The sequence below is a fragment of the Balaenoptera musculus genome, chromosome 3, assembly GCF_009873245.2.
Source record: "Balaenoptera musculus isolate JJ_BM4_2016_0621 chromosome 3, mBalMus1.pri.v3, whole genome shotgun sequence".
Classification (NCBI taxonomy): domain Eukaryota; kingdom Metazoa; phylum Chordata; class Mammalia; order Artiodactyla; family Balaenopteridae; genus Balaenoptera; species Balaenoptera musculus.
In genome coordinates, this window is record NC_045787.1 from 754,164 (window position 1) to 774,422 (window position 20,259).

The following is a 20,259-nucleotide window of genomic DNA, read 5'->3' on the forward strand; positions in this document are numbered from 1 at the left end:
TTGGGAACCAGAGGGAAAGTTCACGTTCAGACAATTTGAGAAGTTTGGAAATCTCTTTGGAAAATAAATGTGGCTTAAAAATAAACACGGCCCCAGGCCCGGCAGTCCTGCCCGGGCATTTGCCCCACATCCACACAAAGCCGTGTGCAGATGTTCATCTCAGCTATTCCTCACAGCCCCACCCGGTCAGTGCGCAGCGGACACGGAGCCCCATGGCCGTACTACACCCCGCCTGGTGGGTCTCCAGAGACTGAGGCCAACCCCAGGGTCACACGGTTTATACAGTGTGCTTGAGATGACAAATCTATAGCGACGCAGAGCAGATGTAGGCCGCCAGGGGTGCGGCCACACAGGGGACAGAGGGACCCTCGGGGATGGACATGTCCGCTGTGTCAGCTGTGACGCTGGCAAGATGTTTGCAGGATGTCTCCACTGGGGGGCTGGGTGCGTGGGCACGTGGTACTATTCCTCACGGCAACGTGTAAGTCTGCAATTATCTCACGAAGTTAATTAAAAGTAAAATTTTATAAAAACAACTAAATGTGCCCCAGCCTTGGAATCCTTGAGGTTCTCGTGTTGGTGGTGGCAGCAGCTGCGGGCTGTTGGCATCGGGCAGGAGCCAGCGGGGGGCAGGGGCACGCAGTTGTGGCGGGCGGGGAGTTGTTACCAATTAACCGGCTCCACTGGTTTTCCTTTAAATCATGAAAAATCACACCTGCAGGGGAGACGGCTTGCGGCTTCCCATCCCCAGCGGAGGTCCCGGGCTGCGGCCAGGAGCAGGTGGTGGGCGTGGCGGGCACCCCGGAGCCGGACCCACCTGTGGATCCTGGTGGGGATGAGCGGCCCACGTGGGGCAACAAGCTCCAGAACCTCCTGAGCTGCGTCGGGTTTGCCGTGGGCCTGGGCAACCTCCGGAGGTCCCGTACCTGTGCCAGACCTACGGGGGAGGTGAGCCGCGCACCCTCATCTGTCCCCACCGCGGCCTCCAGGGTGGTGGGGACCTGCCGCCCCCGGGGGGTTTGTCCCTCTGAGGCCCAGTGGCCTCAGCTTTGCGGTGCTGCACGTTAGCCTGCCCGTCTGGGCTGTGCGGCGGTCAGGGCGCCCAGGCCCCCTTTGCAGGCGCTGCAGCCTTGCTGACAACACCGCAGACCGCGAGCCCAGGGGTTTGCTCAGGCTCCCAGCACCGAAGCCCCTGGGCTGGAGCCGCAGCGGCTCGGCCTGGGGTGCCTCTCGCTCGGCCTTCTCTTGGTGTCACGCTCGCTCTTGGGGACAGGAGGCCGCAGGCTGGCCGGACCACTGCCGTCGGGGGCGGACGTGGCCCGTTCTGTCCCCAGGTTCAGGGCGGGGGTTTTTCAGGCAGGCTCGTCCTCTTGTGGGCTCTGAGCTGAGGCTCGCTCTGCCCCTGCGAGACCGGCGGTTCCCCAGCGCCTGCAGACCTTCCCGCCTGAGTTGGTCTCTGGTGGGAAATTTGGGGAGCGTCTCTTTCAGGGCCCAGGAGACGGGAAAGGCTGAGCTGGTGACAACTCACGCCACGTCTTCTGGTCGGGCAGGCATCCTTGCCCTTTCAAGGGCGGACAGCCGGCCCTCCTCGCGAGACAGGTGGGCAGCGGACGGTGGGCAAGCAGACCCCACGTGAGCACCGCCCGCCGAGCTTCCTGGTCATAAGGATGCTGCGTCTTTATAAAGTCTTTGTCTCCTGATTGTGAGAAGATACAGGGCATGCAGGAAAGTTTGAAAATGCAGGTACGCCTGTAACAGCTGCCCCAGAGATGCCAGAGCCCCCGCGGTGTGGGCTCGGGCGGGCGCCCGGGCCCCGGGTCTCCTGGCCGGCGCCTCCCTGACGAGGGCCCCTCGGGAAGTGCAGAAGCACAGGCGGCAGACCCGAGCCGGGGCTCCCGGGGGCCTCCTGGCGCCCTCTGCGTCAGGTCAGGGTCTCGGCGACGCTCCGTACGTCTGACGTCGGCAAACGTTTCACCCACAACCTTACCCGCTGTCAGGGCTGCCGGGGCCGGGGGCCTGGGAACCCCTTTCCTGCGAGGTCCGTCTCCCCGCGGTCCAGACGGTGAGGCCCTTGGGGCGGCCGTGCCCGCGGCCAGGGCAACCCGGTCCCCAGCCGTGCCCGGGGCTTTGAAACACTTCCGTTGCCTCTGTTTTCAGCCGTGGAAGCTCCCGATCCAACGTCATGAAATAGTTAAGTTTCTCACAGTGCGAGAGGCCCTTTTTTGCCTGCCCTGGCCGCCTCTGGTGCCTTCGAAGGTGACAGGGGGGCAACAAGCACACGCTGCCTCACGCTGATTTGCACAGAGTCCCCACCTCAACGTCCTGCCCCGCCTGGAAACGGAAGGCGACGCTGTGGCAGAATTGAGCACAACATCTGGACAGAGATGGCCCGGGATTCTGTCACATAGACGCCACTCTGCAGCGAGATTTCTTTAAGTCAGAGGACGGTAGAAGCACAGAGGCCCGGCGGTGACTCAGGTCACTGACCGCGGGGCTCTGACATGTGCTGCGGCTCGGGATTCACCCCAGGGAGCCACACAGATGGGGTCCCTCACCAAGAGGCTGCGATTTCTGCGCTGCCCTGTCCCGCCCAGACTCCCGAGTCCCTGGTGGTCTGTGGACCCGGGCACCGAAAGCGGCCCAGAGTTAAGTGGCGTGGGTTTTTAAGGAGCCCTGGTGTCCAGCAGTATCCTCTCGGCTTGCTCGTCCTTCAAACTCCTTTGCCGTCACTCTTCTGTGCAAACCAGAGACACGGAGGCACCAGCCCGGGTGTCTGGCGTGGTGTCGACTGTCTAGGTGGGTTTGGGAAGCAGTCCCCCCAGCGACGTGAGTCACCCCTCCACACACGCAAACACACACAGCGTGTCACTCTTCTTTCTGTCCTAGTGTGATTCTCTCCGTAAAGATCTTGGGCAACCCGGGCTCTTGCTGCTGTTCCGACCGGAACCTTCTTTTTCTCCACAGTTTCTTAGTGGATTGGCCTGGTGTGTGCCCCGCACCCAGCACCCCCGGGCTGGTGGAGCGCAGGGTGAGGGTGGGGCTCTCCGAGATCCGCCAGCGGGCAGCCGTGTACAGCGGGCCCCCCGACGGGGCTGTGTGCCCCGCGTCACCGGCGCTTCGGTGCCCCTTCTGCTCTCAGGGCCGTGGCACCAAATGCGTGAGGTTTTCCCCACACCGACCGGGTCTCCGGTTCTCAGTGTTCTCACGCCCTAACCCCACCCTGACACCACCTGACCCCACAGGCCAAGGGCTCACCCACAAGATGCCCCCCTCAGATGCCAATCTGGAGTAGCGGGTCCCCAGGTCACCCACAGCTTCTGTCCAACTTGACTACAAATTCAAGGAGTCCCACGACCCCTCCTAAGGCTCAATAATTTGCTAGAATGGCTCCCAGGACTCAGGAAACCACTTAGGTTTACAGGTTTATTATAAAGCATACAACTCAGAACCGCCATATGGAAGAGACGTGAAGGGCGAGGCGCAGGGAGGGGCACGGAGACCCCGCCCTCCCCAGGGGCCACCCTCCTGTGCCTTGAGTGTCACCCACCCAGAAGTCCCGCCAGGCGGGGTTTTTGATGGAACCACTGGCCACTGACTGGTGATTAACTCGGTCTCCCTGGTGGGCGTGGTCGGGGCCTCTGGCCACCAGCTCCATCCTCCAGGAGTTACCTCATTGGCGTGAGCCCAGGTAAGGTTAAAGGGCTTATCACGGACGGCAGAAGCTGCTTCTCTCTCCCGTCACCCGCGAAACGCTGAGGGTCTTCGGAGCTCTGAGCTAGCTCCGAAGTGCATTTCTTTTCGGGATGAGGACCAAATACGCTTGTCTTACCTCATCCCAGCATCACGGATCTTGCGAACCCTGCGCTGAGGTCCGCCCGACGGTGGACCCAGTCTCCTCCCTCCTTCAGACCCAGCAGAAATGAGCTTACTGTGGGACTCGAGGGAGCCAGGTGCCCACGGCGGACCTGGAGCGCGCTGAGCCCCGCCCCCAGTGCCCCAGCCTGGTTTGCGGTAGGAGCTCCTGTCTGCACGGCAGTCCCGCTGGGGATGAAATGCATCTGACGCAGAGGGTGGACGCTGCCCGCCACGTGGTCGCAGAAACGCCTCTTGTTCTCTCCTCCCCCAGCGTGGCGGCTCAGCCACAGGAGACCCCCTGCCCTCCCTGCATATTTCCTTTGGGTGGACCCGGTCATGCTGACCTCAGCCGCCCCTGAGGCCCCCACCCGGGCCCCGTCCGGCCGGGGGTTTCCCCTCAGAGCAGGGGGTGGGGGAAGGGGGCCAAGGTCTGGTTAGCCTGGAGGCTACGGCCCTTCCTAGACAGTGGATCGCATACCTAGGGCTCAGTCCCTGCCCGTGTGGCCATTCCATGTCGGTCCTTGCCGCGCTGCAGCTGTGCGTGCCGAGGCCTAAGGGTGGCTGGGAGGCCCGCCTGCAGGAGACCCCGCAGGGCAGGATGGAGACGGGGCGACAAGGGAAGAGGGCCCCTCCACCTGTGCCCTGGGCCCCGGCCCTGTGACCGGCCCCTCCCCCCAGGGGCTCCCTGGGTGACCTGGGTTTTGTCCACACCCTCTAGCTCCAAGTCCCAGCCCACAGATGCCCTCCCGTCCCTGGGGCATCCGGCGCCTCCCCCGAGGCTGAGTCCCTCTGGAATTTAACTTTCTGCTTTAACTCGGCTTTGCCTTTTTGCTGCTACATGGAAGACACCCGTAAGCACCGTTTGCCCCAAGCGCTGGCCCTGGAGTCCTGCCAGAGCCCAACGTGGGCGGAGGGCTCCGTGGCCGCCTGCTCCCCCAGGGCCCCAACTCAGCCTCCAAACACCGGACTGTGACACGAAAAGCCAGACGGAGGCTGTGCAGGGGCCTGTGGTGCGTGCAAGTGGCTCTTGGAAGCTGAATGCAAGCTTCCTGCGGACGGTGTGGGGAGGACGCAGCCGGCCGACCTCGTTGGTCAGGGGGCCTAACAGGCTGAGCTGCTCCCTGGGGTCACCTGGACCTGTGCGTGCGGCGGGGGTGGGGGTGGGGCAGCTGCCGTCGGTCCTGGAGCATCGACGTGCCCACATGCTGGTCCAAAGCGCGCGGCTGGCGGGGACCCAGAGGGAAGGGCCCTCAGGTGAGACGCCAGCATCGCCGACTCCGCGCTGGGGAGTTAGTGGTCCTCCCGACAGCGTGGGAGCATCCAGCGGGGAACTGGGGTCTCCCCAGCAGGCCTGGCAGGTCTGAGGGTTCGGGGGGGCCAGGCCCTGCCACCTCGCGGCACCCACTTTGTCCACGGGGGCTCGCGGCGCAGAAGGGCCGCCGCCATCTCTGCCTGCCCTTCCCTCGGGCTCCTGCATCGGCCGGTACGTGCTGCGTCCTGGGGGCCTCGGCACCCTCTCCCGCCGCCGCTGGGTCCACCTCCCAGCGTCTGGACTGGGGTGAAGGGTTGGAGAGACAGGTGCCTGCCCCAGCTCAGGGCGAAGCTTGGGAGAGCGTCTGGGGATCTCCTAGTCCGAGGCTCCCCGTGAGCAGGCCAGCTCCCCGACTCAGGAGCCCCGGAACCAGGGGTCACAGGGCCTCAGGGAGAACAACGCAGCCTGTCCGTGGATGAAAACCGCCAATAAAGCACCACATGGTGGGGTGACACCAAGTCATTTAGAACAACGGCAACCCCCTGACACGGCGGTCTCCTATCCTCCCCTCGGGCGGCCACGAGCGCTTCTCCTCACCCCCGTGCCGTCCTCCGGCCCGAGGCCTGGCCGGGCAGACGGCGCCGCTGGCTGACCGCCGCGTCTTTTCAGGCTCCTTCCTCATCCCCTACCCCATCGCCTGGCCTTCGAGGGCAGCCCGCTCTTCCCCATCGAGCGCCAGTGGCCAGCGCCTGCACAGGGCCAGCATCGGGGTGTGGACGGCCATCTCGCCCTACCTGGGTGCAGTAGGTACGCACCTCCCTCTGACCCCTGCCCGCAGCTGCTGGGGGCAGCGGGGCGGAGGGGCGGGGCTGCATTTACGTGTGCCATGCGTGTTTCATGGGTGTTTGCTCATCACTCCGGTGCATATCCAGTGGCTTTGAACCTGCAGACACAGGAGGTGCCCTGATGCAAAGATGCAGGGGCCTGGGCAGCGGCATCCCTGTGGAGGACTTGGATGCCGGGTGCGGTGGCAGAGGCGGCGGGCCAGCCCCGGCGCAGCAGCAGGCTGTCCCGTATCGCCCAGCTCATGCGTGCAGAGCTGCCTGTGCCAGGAGCTCACGCACCAGGGGAGACCGGGCAGAGGGCAGGCCCAGCTCCCCGTGTACCCTTGAGGTGGGTGCTGCAGTAAGGGATCCGAACGTCACCGTCCAGGCCTGTGACACACCTGGTGGCTGCAGGCCATCTGAAAGCCCCACCTGGAAGCAGCCTGAGGCTGGTGGAGAGCCAAACGTGGCCCAGCGCGGAGAGCACCGCGTGGCTGGGAAGATGACGGGCTGCCTGCGGGCGTACGCAGCCAGAGGCAGGCCAGCGGGCAGACAGCGGGAGCCCTTTGGGGCGATGCAGGGGGCAGAAAGGTGGGATGTGCTTGAGGACGGTCTGCAACGGGGGCCGGAGGGGGACGCTGACCGTGGCTGGTGCCCGCAGGGCTCTGTGGCTTCATCCCATCTGTCCTGGTCAGCACGCACTGCGACACGGTCCTGGCACGGGTGCTGTGGCGCCTCCCCAACTCCTCCCAACCCGCTGCCCCGGAGCGCCTGCCCGCCGGCCCTCAACCCCGCGGGCACCGCGCTCGGGCAAGAAGCCCAGCCTCGGCCGGCACCTTGAGACTGGGTCCTGTCACCCCTGCCGTTGCCTGTTCACTGCGGGACCCAGGGCCCCGGATGCCCTGTTCCTTCACTGAGGAGCACCAAGGCCCTCGCAGCTGCTCGTGTGCCGGTGACGGGCGGGTGAGGGACAGGCTGCTGCGCTCCCTGAACTAAGTCTTTGCTGGAGACCCCAGCCAAGGGCGCCATCTGGGGAGACCTCCCCGATGTGGGAAACGGTCATGGTTTTCAAGTTTGCTCGTAAAGCTGGGTTGACCTCTTTCCCTTCCTGCCTCTGGCTGAGAGAAACCTGTGCTTGGCACACGCTGGACAAGGCTGGCCCTGGGTGCTCAGACCAAGGGTCTGGGTGGGGAGGCTCCCCATGTCGGCCACAGAGGCCACTGGCAGTCAGCCTCCCTGCCCCTCGCTCAGGGTGGCAGTGGTCCTGCCCGGTGTGCCCAGGTCGTCTGCAGTCTATGGCCAGCCCATGACTGCACGGGCTGGTTCCGGGCTTTGTGCAGGAATGCCGGGACAGCGGCGCTGTGAGCTACTTCTGGTACCGGCAGACACTGAACACCACGGCCGACATCAACGACAGTGGCTCTGTCCAGTGGCGGCTGCTGGTCTGCTTGATGGCCTCCTGGGCCACCGTGTACCTGTGTGTCATCAGAGACATTGAGCCCACTGGGACGGTGAGAGCCCACAGGCCAGACCCCGCTCCCCAGCTCCCGCCAGCCCCAGAGGACCCCTCCCCGCTTCCGTCATTGCTGGCTTCTGGGGTTCAGAGGCTCGGCGAGGAGGGGCGCAACACCAGCACTGTCACGTGTCCCCAGAGAACTGATGCCTTTGTCACCACGAGGTCAAGCTCCTCCGCCTGGCGAGAGTCAGCTCCAAGTCCACTGTGATATTGGAGGGGCTGTTCCAGCCTTCTGTGACTAAATTAACACAGTGCACTTTTCCCATTTTTTTCTTTTCACCTCTTCGGGCCTTTTTGTTTGAGGTGTGATTCTTGTAGACAGCATATAGTTGGGTCTTGCTTTTTTATCCAGTCTGACAATCCCTGCCTTTTTATCTGGGGTGCTTAGACCATTTACATATAATGTGCTTATTGATCTGGTTTGGTTTAGTTTGTCATCTTGTACTTCTTTTCTGCTTGTCCCCTCTATTCTTTGTTCCTGTTTCACTCTTTTGCTGAATATTTTTTGATCCCACTCTATGTGCTTTGCTTATTAGTAGCAGCTTGGTGGTTGAATTAGGGGTTGTAGCATCATGGTCTGTCTCCAAGCAATGCTGTACCACTGTACAGAGGACGCTCTCAGCACCACCCTCCCTCCCCACAGTGTCCACACTGTTGTCATACATTGGACTTGCAATGTGTTATAAACAGCAAGTGCATTCTCAGCATTTTTTTTTTTTTTTTTTTTTTGGCTGCACGACACGGCTTGTGGGATCTTAGTTCCCTGACCAAAGTGCCAAGTCTAACCATTAGACTGCCAGGAAACCCCTGCATTCTCAGCATTTTTGTTTCAAACAGTGGATTATCTTTTAAAGAGACTTAGACAATGAGAAAAAACATATTGATAGTTACCTGGTCTCCATGCAGTAAGGATCAGGGAAGCCTGAGCCTAAGCCCCCAAGCCTGCCTTTCAAATTGCACCTAGCACAGGGCTTCCCACCCTCTCTTCCTTCTGGGCTTGGATAAGTCCAGTATTTCATATGTCTGTCCTTTAAATGACTGTGACGAAATCCCATGCATTCCTACCAGGCCTCCCGATCCGTGGTGATGGAGGTTTGCAGGTCCGAGTGTGCATGTGTGCCTGTGCTTTTTCTCGGTTACCATGTGAGGGTGATGATTACTCTCACGTGAGGGGCTCCCAGCTTGAGGGGACTGGAATTTTGGAAGCAGCCATCAGTCGCAACAAGCCAGCCAGAAACCCCGAATAATCCTGCCGTGAAAGTCCCTGAAGATGCACTGGGTAGTTCCCCAGTGTCTGCATTGGGGTCTGGGGGTCAGGAGGGAAGGGCGTCCACTTGCAGGTTTATTTTTCGCAGACGCCGTGTGTGCAGACCTCTCCCCAGCCCTGAAAGAATTGGGGGCTGGTCCTTCTGCGGGAGAAGGTGTGGGCAGGTGTGTGGCCCCATGGACCCTGAGAAGCGGCCGGTTGGGGGCCTCAGGGTGGAAGGAAGAGGGGCCTGTGGACGAGGGGGAGTCCGCCCGCCCCGGGGAGGCCATCGCCCTCCTCAGCGGCGTCCACGTATGGGCTTCAGGGGGAGCCCCAAACGCCGCAAGCTTGACCGGAGCTCACGCTCCCCCACCCCCACCCGGATCCCACGGGGGACGTGGCAGTGCACCCAAGCGTCTCGGTACGCCCACCCCTCTCCAGGGTTCACGCGGAACAGACACGCTGGGAAGACTAACAACCGGCCTTTTTCAGGCAACTCATTTCATGGCCTCGTTCCCTCACCTCCTCCTCGCGGTTCTCCTCACCAGAGGACTCACCCTGCCCGGGGCGACCGAAGGACTGACCCACCTATTCACGCCCGACGTGAGCGGGTCCCGAATCCAAGCCCCCTGGGGTCCAGGCTCAGGAAGCACACGAGCTGGGGCCCCTGCCCAGCCCAGCTCGTCCCAACCCCCGGCTGTGGGAGCAGAGACGTGGCCACAAGGAGGGGCAGCCTGGGGTCTCAGGGGTCAGGCTCGGAGGGGAGAGAGCAGGACGAAGACTCGGTCTGGAATGTGGGGGCCGCTATGAAATGGGGGTTCGGGGGGGGGCCGGCTGGGGTCCCAGGCCCCACACCTCTGAGGCCCTCGTCCAGCAGTGCAACCCCTCCAGGCGAGGAGCCCCTGGGCCATTCCACAGTCTCCGGGACCCCAGCACCACCGGGACCCCAGGGGCTGCACAGCTCATCCCGCAGCCTCCCAGGCAGAGCCCTGCCCGGGGGAGGGACGGGCCCCTGGTATGCAGGCAGGCGGAGGTTTGCCCGGTCTGGCAGCAGAAACATCAGGCACCGTGTGCACGGGGGCCCCACCCGGCCCTCAAGTCCTCAGAACCCCGGGCCTGAGGGGAAGCAGAACAAAGCACCCTGAGTCCGAGCTGCTCAGCCCTGACTCCCAGCCCCGAGGGGGCTGTGCCCCAAGCGCTCAGGGCCGCACGTCTCGTGTGGATGGGACCCGGGGGGCCGTTACACGTCACGAGCAGGCAGCCTGAGCTGGCCACGTCAACTGCTCCGCGCGTGCGGTCCCAAACTTTTCTTGGGGCCTGAGCAGGTGGCACTGCCCGTGGGAGTAGTCCCAGGGACGCTGGGAACATTCCAGAACGGGAGGCACTGGGCCACGGCAGCTTGTCTGCTGATCTCGGGCCCCTATCTCCTCGCAGATGCAGCTCCTGCAGAGCCCCCCGTGTGGCTGGATGCAACCACCCAAGTATTCTTTTCTCTGTCCCTGGCCTTCGGAGGACACATCGCTTTTGCAAGTTACAACCCGCCCAGGGAGGGCCGGGCCGGGGGCAGGGAGCCAGGCTTCAGAGAGACACACCAAGCACTTCTTTGCCGTGACCTCCTGCCGGGGATGGAGGGTGATAATGGTGTGAGCTTCTGATAAGAACAGACTGTCAAGATCTGGCAATTACTGAGTCATCCCCCAAGGGCCGGGAGGTTGGGGCCCTCTGGGGCAGCTTCCAGCAAGTTCCGGAGCGGCTGCAGGAAGAGAACCTGGGTCATCAAACCCCGGAAAAAGGCCATAACCGGGGGCTGCCTGTGTGTGACGCATGGGGCCATAAAAGCAGAAATACCGCCTGTGTCCACCTCCTTGTCACTTAAAATAGACACCAGGCCTGCGCCTCTTTATGAGACGGACTGGCCGTGGCTCCAGGCACGACCGCGGGCCATAAGCCACACGGTGCCAGGGGTGATGCGCTTAAACCTACCTCCGGGTGGTTGTCCGTGGGGACAGGCGGTGGGGGGCAGGAGAGGGGGTGGGGACCACTGGGTGAGTGTGAGCCGGGCCCCCGGGAGGGTGTCGGCGGGGAGGGGTCTGAGATGTCCTCAGAGCACAGGAGCTCACCGTGTTCCAGGTCGAGCACAGGCAGGCCCCCGGGGGCCCTGACGACAGGCGCGTCTGCCCAGGAACAACTGTAGGAGGGACGCGGTGACCATCGCCCTGGTCAACGGCATGACCTCCCTCCGTGCGTCCATCACTGTCTTCTCTGTCCTGGGGTTCCAGGCGGCCAGCGACCACGGGCGCTGCCGGGACGAGGGAGCGCGGTGCCCTCGGGCTCTGGGGCGAGGCGGCCCCGAGCTCGGCCCCCTCGTGGGGGTCCCCCGGATGACCTTCTGTTTCCCCAGAGCAGTGGGGAGGAGGGTCCACCCAGAGCCTGGGATGGGACCTGACCCGGAAGCAGGGTCCTTGCAGAGATGACTGGTTACGGTGAGGCTGTCCCGGACGGGGTGGGTCCCCGATCCCATGGCTGGTGTCCTGATAAGAGACAGAAGGGGGACACACAGACACGGAGGAGAAGGCCGGGTGACCACAGAGGCAGAGGCTGGAGGGATGTGGCCACAAGCCCGGGGACACCTGGGCCCCAGGGGCTAGAAGAGGCAGGAAGGACCCTCTCCTGTAGCCTCCGGAGGGAGCGCGGTCCTGCCCACACCTTGATCTTGGACGGCTGGCTGCAGAGCTGGGAAAGGATGAATCCCCGTTATTTTAAGACCCCCCAGGCTGAAGTCGTTTGTCACAACAGCCCCGGGAGCTGATGCCGTTAGGATGCCCCCACCCTTGAAGTTACCATGTTAGACGGACGGCCTGGTGGCCTCCAGACATGGTTTCCCGGTTAGAGCCCATCAGAGCTGCACAAGCCTGCCCTCTGGGTGCTGCTAAACGTCCCCACGGCCCCGGACGGCCAGCGGAACGATGGCCGTGTCAGCAGAGCGTGGGGGGACGCCTGTCCTGACCCTGCTCGGCTGTGTTGGGGGAAGAAGGGCAGCCGCCAGGCGCTCCGGGCACTGCTGAGCAAGTGCGCCTCTTGGAATGTTCCGGAGAGGCTGCAGTGGCCACGCCCGAGCGGTGAGCAGCGTCACCCCCGCGGGACAGCAGCGCTTCCAGCCGCTCCACCGAGCCCCCCGGCGAACAAAATTGTTGACCCATCACCACTGGGCTCCTGCCCACGGCCGTACCTCAGGCGGCATCCCCGTCTTCTTGCTGCATCTGGGACACTGGACAGCACTTAAACAGCAAAATCACCGACAAAAAGCACAAAAATGTTAATAGAAATGTTTCAGACATTACATGAAATTTCTAAAAATCTTATATGTTCTGGTATAATGTTATAAGTCATAATTCTAGTTATCACTTTAAAATGTATATCTCAGAAATAACTAGATTTCCTTGAACTTTCATCAAATCTTTAACCGTGGTCATTTTTAAGTCTTTTGTCATTTACAGACAGTTCTGGGTGTACTCTGATGCTTTTGCAAAAATGTTCCTATAAAAGGGTTTCATCTTCAAGGAATTCATGGAAAAGACTCTGACAGGTACAGGTTTCTGGTAACTGACTATACTGCTGAACTGAATGAATAAGCATTTTCAGAACTCTAATGAAAAACTGATGAACTCATAAAAGTGCTAACAAAAGATCAAGATGAAAAAAAAATTAATTACATGGAACTGAGTGAACTGATGAGATTGATTATAATTTTTGTGACTTTCTGTTTGAATTAAAAAAAAATCCCACAAGGACTCAGAGGCAAAAAATATACAAATCAATTTTCACTGCAAAGTAAAGGAGCTGTTACAGTAGAGGATTACTGGACTGAATGTCAATATTATGACATAGTATGAGTGTGTTTCGTGCTTGGTAATTGCAATCATTGTTGCTTTTGTTGTGGTCATCCATTTACAATGCTTGGTGTCAGTCTATTTATCTCTTGTAAAAATAAAATACAGTGTGTGTGTGTGAAAAAAAAAAAAACCACAAAAATGCGAAAACCGCGGCCGCAACCAGCCTGGGAGAGGCTTGTCTACAGCTCCGGGGATGAGAGGGCACAGCGTCCCGGGGGCCTGGCGGGAACGGGCACGTCGGCCACTCTGGACACGTCCGCAAATGCCCTTGGGATGGTGTGGGGACTGGATGCAAGGTGACAAGTTCCTTCTAGCGAGCAGGAGAATTCGCAAACGTGGAAGCCCCGCGGAGTCTGAGCCTCGAGGCCTGAGACAGACGTGGAGGCATAAGGAGAGCTGCCCCCCGAGCCCCGCCGCGGCAGCTCTAGGAGCGCCACTCCCAGGGCCATCGGGCCCTCGAGTCGGGGAGGCAGGGAGCCGCAGGCCCATTTGTACCCGGGCCCCGAGGCTGCAGCCTCTGTCCCCCGTGTGTGCACGAGGCCGGGCCTCCCCGTGCCCGCCGCTAGGGCACCTGTTCACCCCACCTGCCACCCCACCTCACCAACGCCTTCCATCTCCCCGACCGGAGCACCTCCAGGGAGGACTACGCGCTGCCCTCGCGCACCTGGACGCCACGCAGCGCGAGCGGGTGGCGGGCTCCCCCTGGAGGCCTGCTGCCTGGAGGACTTCCTGGATAAGGTGCCCCGGGGGCTGTGGCCGGGCTGCAGGTGGCTGCAGGCGTTGAGCCGGGGTCAGCAGTGAAGGGCTCGGGGCTGACCCTGTGCCCCGCTTCTCTGAGCTCCTAGAAAAACCCCACGGCCTAAACGCAGCCGGTCCGACGGGCCCTGCCCAGCAGGCGGGGATCCGGGCTGACCCGAGGGCGGGCGTTGCGGGTGCCCAGAGCCCGGGGAGCGGGGCCTGAGCGTGGCCACAGAGCCAGGCTGTGGCTGGAGGAGCCACGCACGGGGCCAGCTGATGCGGGGACAGGGACAGCAGGCCGGGGGCAGTCAGGGGACAGGTCCCCGGGGCAGCGGTCGGATGGGCCCCTGAGCCCGAGGCCCCCAGCCCCCACGGCACCTGCTGCAGGGGGTTTAGGGGCACAGGCCCCCCCTTCAGAGGTGCGCCTGCAGTTTGTTATAACACAGCCCGGACAGGGCTGCCGCAGCCTGGCTCAGGAGGGTGTGGGCGCACACGCGTGCCCCGGCGTGGATGTGAGGGCCCACCGTGCGCTGCGTTGCAGAGCGCCTCGGGCACAGGCCTGGCCTTCATCGTCTTCACGGAGGCCGTCCTCCACATGCCGGGGGCCCCGTCGGGGCCGTGCTCTTCTTCAGGGTGCTGTTCAGCCCGGGCCCGACATCCGTGTTCGGGAACGTGGAAAGCGTCATCGCACCACGCCCGGACTCGGTGGGTCCCCAAGGAGGCCCTGACCGGTGAGTGGACAGCCAGGCCTCCCTGCAGGGCCCGTCCTCACTGCCCTGTTGCCTCTACCCTCCGTCCACTCTGCCCGGTGTCCAGACGCCCCTCCTCCACGAGGCTCGAGGGCCCTGACCCCGCGGCTCTGGCTCAGTGCCTCAAGGGTCAGCACAGGGGAGCCGAGGGTCAGGGGGGGCGGGGGCAGGGGACTCCGTCCCACACTGCCCATGGAGGCCACCCCAGCCGAGCGCGTCCTCCAGCTCCATAGGTGCAGGGGGACACGATGGGGGGGTGGACAAGGGGAGACGACTGAACATGGGGGTTGTGTCCAGGGCTGGCCTGCCTGCTCTGCTTCCTCTCGGCCACCTGCTTCACGCTGCGGTCGGGAAACGACTGGCTCGAGACTTTTGACCGCTACGTCGCTTCCCTGGACCTGACCCTCTTCGCGTTCTCCGAGGTGGTTGGTGTCATTTATGTTTATGGGATGAAACGGTGAGTCAGCTTCCAGGGGCCCCGCCCCTCTGCTCCAAGCGTCCCCAAGTACACACGTGTGGGCATCGGGCAGCCGGTCTCCTGGACAGATGCAGGATGACACGGACCATCTGAGCTCCGCCCCAAACAAACCCGTCCACAGATGCACCCCTGGGACCCACCCGCCGGGCTGTGGGGACGCCAGTGACAAAACGACCAGTCCCCAGCCACGCGGGGGGACTCCTAAAGTCCAAGGACAGGTGGACACTAGGGCACCGGGAGGCCCCGCCAGGGTTCCAAGCCCCGCCCTCCTGGAGGCCTCTGGTCCTGCCCACCCACACCTGGCCCGGGCCTGCGGCCCACCTGTCACTCACACCTGCACTCACATCTGTCACTCTCAGGGCCACTCACGCCTGGACTCACACCTGTCACCCTGACCGTAGCCCTGCCCAGATGACCCTGGAGGTTGTGCCCCCTGACCTTGTATTCTAAGAGATCCTGAGAGGCGCCAAATGCATGGCCTCCATGCTGCTCTGTGGGCACTGGGACAGCGGGCTTGTCCCCGGAGGCATGCTGCCCCCTCGGGAGACGGGAGTAAGGGGCAGTGGTCCGTGGTGACGAGGGGGGAACAGTGAGCCCCAGGGCTCAACGGGCTGTGGGTCTCAGAAGCGGACCCTCAGGAGCCGTGAGGAGCGGCCTGGGGCGGGGGGGACAGGAAGGGGAGGGGCCCCAGGAGGGTCGGCTCCCGGGCAGCTGATACCTTCCCCCGGGTCTGCAGTGGCTGCTGCACATCCTGGGCCTCTGTCCCCATCCTGGGCGCCCGGGTCAGGCGCCGCCTCGCCTCCCACAGCGGGCCAGGGGAGGGTTCTCTACCCCTCAGAGCCGGAGTTCCCCGCCCCCAGGGCCAAATCCACAGGTCCTGCTGCGCCCTGGGCCAGGCTGCCCTGCCCCTCTGGCCTTCCCCACACATTGACCTGGGGGTTGAGTCCTCATCAGGACCCCAGAAGTTTGCCTGGTCCGGGGGCCACTCAGGAAGATGTGGGGCAAAGGTCAGAGTGGAGGTGGGGCAGCCCCATGGGCTACATCTTTGTGGCAGGACAAAGGCTACTGGTCGAGCGGCTGGGGGATCTGAGCCCGTGGCAGATCTGAGTGTCTCCGTGGCAGGTTCTGTGACAACATAGCGTGGATGACCGGGAGGCGGCCCGGCCTCTACTGGCAGGTGACCTGGAAGGTTGTCAGCCCCCTGCTGCTGCTGACCATCTTTGTGGCCTACATTGCCCTCCTGGCCAGCTCACCCCGGGCTACAAGGCCTGGAACCCCCAGTACGTAGGTCTTTGGGTGGGGGCTGGGAGCACTGGGGCCACCTCAGACCCGGCCTGGCCCTTCCCTGGTGACTTCCAGGGCCCGGAAGACCCTCACAGTGGACATTCGTGCCCGAAGGGCCACGTGGGCTGCTTTTGCTCTGAGACCCCAGATCCCCAGATCCCCGATGTCCCCTGGGGCAACGGTGCCGATTCCAGCAGACCGGTGACCTTGGGCAAGGGCCTCAGTCAGTGGCGGGAGGACAGGAGCAGTTTCCAGACTCCGGTGACTTCACAGGTCCCTGAAGCCCCTCCCACAGGGACGTGGCTTCAAGCCACACTTCCCAAGTGCCGTGGGGATGGGCTCTGCAAGCGCCCAGCCGGGTCCCAGACTAGAAACCGCCACCGAGCTGGTCAGAGCGTGGGCGCGTGGCCCCGACTCGAGCCAGCTCTTGGCCCCAGGCTGTGCTCTGAGCCGCGTGGGCCCCGCCAACCTGCCGGCTGTCTGGTGGCTCAGAGCTGCCCCTTGCCTGGAGCGTTGAAGCAGCCGCTTCCAAATCCTCCCCAGAAAGGAGCTGCCCCAGAGGACCAGACAGGCACAGGAGGAATGGCGCCATCTTTCTCAAAGAGCTTTCCGTGACTGTTGTCCTGTTAGATTCGCCACAGTGCGTCAGCTCGGGTGGGTGGCGCTGCCCCCCTTATGGAGGGAGCATAGGGTCTGACGACGCCCAGCGGATCAGGCCAAGGCAGCCCCGAGACCCTGCAGCCCCTAGGGGTGTCCGGAGTGGCTCTCGCAGAACCTGACGCCCCAGATCCCAGGCCCGTCTCTCAGAGCCAAAACCCTACGAGAGGCTCAGCCAAGTCCCGGAGCTTCAGCTGCCTGAGTCCCCACTGCCCCGGGGAGCGGTCCCTGGCCGTGTGCCTTTTCCATCCACCCACCCTGGGTGCTTCGTCTCGGGAAGAGATGGGGCGAAGCTGCCCCACACAACTCACGGCCCCTGTGGCCGAGCAGCCTCCTTGCTCCGTCCAGGAGTGGAGGTGGGGGGGACCTGTCTCCTGCCCCAAATGGGGGACAGCCCACTGTCCGCCTCCTGGGCCCTGCGGCGGGTGGTCATGCACGGGGCAGTCTGGGTGGCCATGCACTGTGCCCGGCGATTCCATGGGCAAGACAACGGGGTCCCGACAGCCAGGCCAGCGGTAGGGGGGCATCCGGGAAGGCCCAGCCACACCCCACAGCCGAGGGGTCTCGTGCCACGCGAGTTTGGGAACCTGCAGGCAGGGCCGGTCTCCAAGGAAGAGCAGACTGTGTTCTCTGCCATGAGGCCCCGCCCCATAGAAGCCCCTTTCTTTACCTAGAGCCCTGGGGTCATGGGGAGGGTCTGGTGTGACTGCACGTGATGGGGAATCTCGGGGGTGTGGGTCCGTCTCGACCGATGCTCGGGCCCCCCAGTGCAGAGAATCGTCCCAGAAGCATGGCCCATCCCGCTCTCAAAGGCCAGGGAGCTGCGGCGAGAAAGCCAGTGGGGAGGCCGGCTCTTCCAGGCGTGGCTCAGAAGCACTGCCTTTTACTCCTTTGAGACTTTCTCAGTCAAACGTGTCAGGAAAGAACAAAAAGGCCGATCATCACGCAGGTTTTGACTGTCTCCAGGGGAAGGCCATCCTCACTCACGCCCGGTCCTTCCTTCAGTCAAGACCTGCCCATTCTTGAGCCCACTCACCTCCACCTGCCCTCCTCTGCTCTGGCCCTCCTCCGACAGCCAGAGGTCAGCTCTAAGGCGCTGGGCACTGGATACGCGGGCTTGCTTCCAACCCCAGCCCCACGGCCTCACTCAAGGAGACCATGTGTGTCCTTGGTGTCGTGCTGGGAACACTTCCCGCTAAGCTCCAGTCCCAGGCCGGGCAAGCGCTGTCCGTGGTGCTGAACCATCCCCAGCTGACGAGTACCACGGTGAGGCCAGGCGTGCGTGAGGGGCCCTCCTGGCCCTCGGCAGCCCAGACCCCAGTAAACAGAAGCACGTGCACTGCTGCCCACCTAAGAGGAGCTGAGTATTAAAGCGGGGTTAACCCAAGAGTGCCCCCAAAGTGAGTCCTGAGCCGCATGGGGAGGCTGGGGCCCGCACCTTGCCCACTCCGTGTCACACTCCGTGACTCGTGGCACCTTCCTCCATCAAAAAGCCAACACAGCCGTGAGTCTTCTTCAGCCTCCCTCCTCCACGTTCAGGGACCCTGGGCTTCCAGTGGGTCCGCCCAGGGGATCCGGGATCACGTCCCACCTTCAGGTTAGCTGATTAGTTACAAACTCCACCTGCACCGGTAATGCCCCTTTGCCACGTCAGGTGATGTGGATTCTGGGGTTAGGATGTGGTGTCTTTGGGGGTCATTATCCTCCCACCAGCGCCTGGCGGATGCTGAGCTGCCAGGTCTGGGAAGCCCTTTGCTCTCCAGCGACCTTCACAGGTGAGCGTCCCATGGCTGGGCGCCAGCACACACCAGGGTCATGGCGGTGAGGGGAGCAGAGCCGTGGGGCTGAGGGCCCCCGGGCATCGTCTGTGCCCTGCTTTCACTCCTGCTCCTCATGCCTTTCTCACCTTGGCTCCTCTGGCTGCGCACACATCTGGGGGCGCGTGAGTCAGAGGCTCCTTCACCTGCAGTTCAGACCTAGGGAAGCCCAAGAAACTAGATGTTTTTTCTTTGCTTCTCAGAATTCTATTATTTTCATGTTTCACCCTGAGGAGACTTGGCAGTCTGCATGGTGATTTTAAAAAATAGATAAATCAGAGTGAGGTCTTACTCAGTTGAGCCTGACCAGAGCATATGCCCTTTCCAAGGGTTTTACACTTTAGTAAAAATACAAGTGACTTTGAGTAAAATTGGGACAAAATGCATTTAGTAGACAAACAAGGTTCTAGAGGCATGTAGAAGTCAGAAAACTGAGCAATGACTGGCCTGTTTCTGGAAATGCCAGAAACAGGCCCAGGGGTGTTGGGAGCCTGCGGTGGCCGGTGGCGGGTCAGCGGGGTGCAGCTGTGGGGGCCAGGTCACCTCCCCCTGCATGGAGCGCCCTCCGCCTTGGGCAGCAGGTCAGTCCTTCCCAGCAGGGGCACCGCCAGGCAGGCAGCAGGTGGGTGGGGTCAGTCCCGCACTGATTATTTATGATGCACTTGTGGACTTGGGTCCATCATAAACGCTCGGTCACTCGGACGCTGCAGCAGTGGCAGTAAACAGGCAACAGCCATAAACCCCGGCAGGCGCCCTGCACTCACGCTCAGCTGATCTGGGCTGCGTTAGCACCGACCCCGTCCAAGGTACACCTGACGGCACCTGCCACATCATGCGGCCCCAGCAGGGACATCCCGGAAGGAAGCCTTGGGAACTGCTCAAGGTCATCGAAATGCTGCTTTCCAGCCTCTGTGCCGCCCCTGGGCACAGGGCAGATAGCCGACCCCCAGGTCACCCCCTGAGCTGCCCCTCCTGTTCTGTGTGCCCCGCAGGGCTCTGAAGGGCACAGCCTCAGTGCAGACAAAGCAGGGCAGGCCCGGGCGATGGCTTCTCCGGGTGGAGGCGCCCCGCAGGGACCTGAGCCGGGCTGGACGCGGAGGCGGGACTCTGACGGGCTGCTGAGAGGAGGGCCTGCTCTCACACAAGCCCCCCGGCACCTCAGTCCCTCTTGGTGTCGGCTGAGCCGTGTCCCTGCAACCTCGCCCTTACCCACCTCCTGAGCCCTGACCCTGACCCTGGACCCAGCCAGTCTCTGTCGGCTCCATCCCGGGGGGTCACTGCATGGAAGACAGCCTCCAACTTCCCTGCCCCCCAGCACCACCAATACCACCTGGAAATAGTTTGATTCACATTCCCAGACCTGCTGGGCCGGAAACGTGTGTGTGTGTGTGTGTGGGTGGCACGTGTGTGGTCCACCCACCAGGGGACCAGGGGTGGCATCTGTGTGGTCCACCCCCCCAGGTGACCAGGGGTGGCATCTGTGTGGTTCAACCCCCCACCAGGGAGCCCAGGTTGCAATCTGCCCCTCGCCGCCGAGCCCCCCGGCTCCCTGGACAAGCTCTCTGGGGCACCTGGCCATGGCCCGGTCAGGGGCTGACCACTGTTCTCCCCGGGTCCTCCACACGGCCCCCCGAAGCACGATCCTTGACCTTGAGCAGAGCCCCATATGCCCCGGCAGTGCAGGGAGGCCCCCGTGCATGAGGAAGACTCCCGTAGAGATCTTACCCTCGGGGACCCAAGCAGCTCCCCTCTGAAGAGCCCCCCGTTTCTGGGAGGCCCTGTTGCCAGGCCTATCCTGCTCCCCCCCAGGCGCTGTGCCTGAGTCCAGCTAAGTGGATGTGACAGCATGTGACCAAAGGAGCCCCACAGCGGTCAGCACACAGGTCACCCAGATGACAGAGGGGGGCAGACGAGGTGGACAGCCAGGGACTGCCTGCCTGAGCACGTCCA

At 62.7% G+C, this 20,259-nt stretch overlaps 1 pseudogene; it reads left to right on the forward strand.

Annotated features, from left to right (window-relative positions):
- Positions 1-374: 374 nt before the first annotated feature.
- Positions 375-19,431, forward strand: LOC118891972 (annotated as a pseudogene).
- Positions 19,432-20,259: the final 828 nt, after the last annotated feature.